Source organism: Condylura cristata, unplaced genomic scaffold, assembly GCF_000260355.1.
Source record: "Condylura cristata isolate star-nosed mole 26May11 unplaced genomic scaffold, ConCri1.0 scaffold00004, whole genome shotgun sequence".
Classification (NCBI taxonomy): domain Eukaryota; kingdom Metazoa; phylum Chordata; class Mammalia; order Eulipotyphla; family Talpidae; genus Condylura; species Condylura cristata.
The window spans coordinates 4235479-4236314 of record NW_004567105.1 but is presented as its reverse complement, the minus strand read 5'-3'; the positions used below and the strand labels follow the sequence as shown (position 1 = coordinate 4236314).

General features: G+C 74.4%; 1 protein-coding gene across 4 annotated transcripts in view; it reads right to left on the bottom strand.

Moving 5' to 3' along the window:
- The window catches only part of LOC101626219 (casein kinase I isoform epsilon), a 19783-nt gene extending 19086 nt beyond the window's left edge, over window positions 1–697 (bottom strand). For 2 of the 4 annotated variants that reach the window (XM_012720342.1, XM_012720343.1), the window contains exon 1: window positions 617–697. The gene's annotated coding sequence lies outside the window, so the exon portion shown is untranslated. Of the gene's footprint in view, window positions 1–135; window positions 216–616 lie in introns of those variants that run through there. The other 2 variants (XM_004675663.2, XM_012720339.1) reach the window with 2 other exon arrangements.
- Window positions 698–836: the final 139 nt, after the last annotated feature.

Genomic DNA, 836 nt, shown 5'->3' with positions numbered 1-836 from the left:
CCGGGCTCCAGGGACCTGGACGCCAACAGGAAAACGGGACGCGCACCCTGGACACCCGGGCCCCATCCCCTCAGCCCCAGGCGGAAGCTGTGCCAGAAGAAAACTAGGGGAAAGTTGGGGAGGGGGCGCCCCCACCGAGAGTCCGGGCGCCGAGCGGGGCCGGGAAGCCTCCCGCGATCCGCAGACAGAGTTTCCGTCGGAGACTTGCGGATCCCGCACACGCAGGGAGGGCGCCGCTGGCAAACAGCCCCCACCCCCTTCTCTCCACAAAGGAAAACAGGGGCGCCGGCGGGGTGGGCGCACGGCCCTCCGCCCGGGCCCGCGCGCCCCCACTGCACACGCGCGAGCGCCGCGCGGACCCCCGGGTCCCGAGCACCCCACGAAGGGGGGGCGCTGCTGACTGTCCGCGAAACACGCAAGCCCGGGGTTTGGCCGAGAAGCCCGAATCCACAGCACCGGCGCCCCCAGCACGCGGGTCCCGGCCCCCTCCCCCCGCCACCCCAAACCGCGGCCCGGAGTGGCCGCCTCAGCCGGCTGGGCCCGAAGGGTCCCCGCGGGGGCCGGGGGGGCGGGCCGCCTGAGGGGCGCCGCGGCAAGCCTGCGAAATAATAGTCACCCTCCTCCTCCTCGTCCCCGGCCGCGCCTTTGTCCTCGCCGGGCCGAGCGGGCGGCGCCCGGCCTGCCCCCCCATACCCCGAGCGAACGCGCGTGTGTCCGCCCTGCCCTCCCTCCCCTCCCTCCCCTCCCTCCCTCTCGAGCAAAAACAAAGAGGCGGAGGGAGCCCGCTTTCCCCCCCGGTTTGCGCCCCTCCGCGGGCCCGCGGCTCCCCAATATTT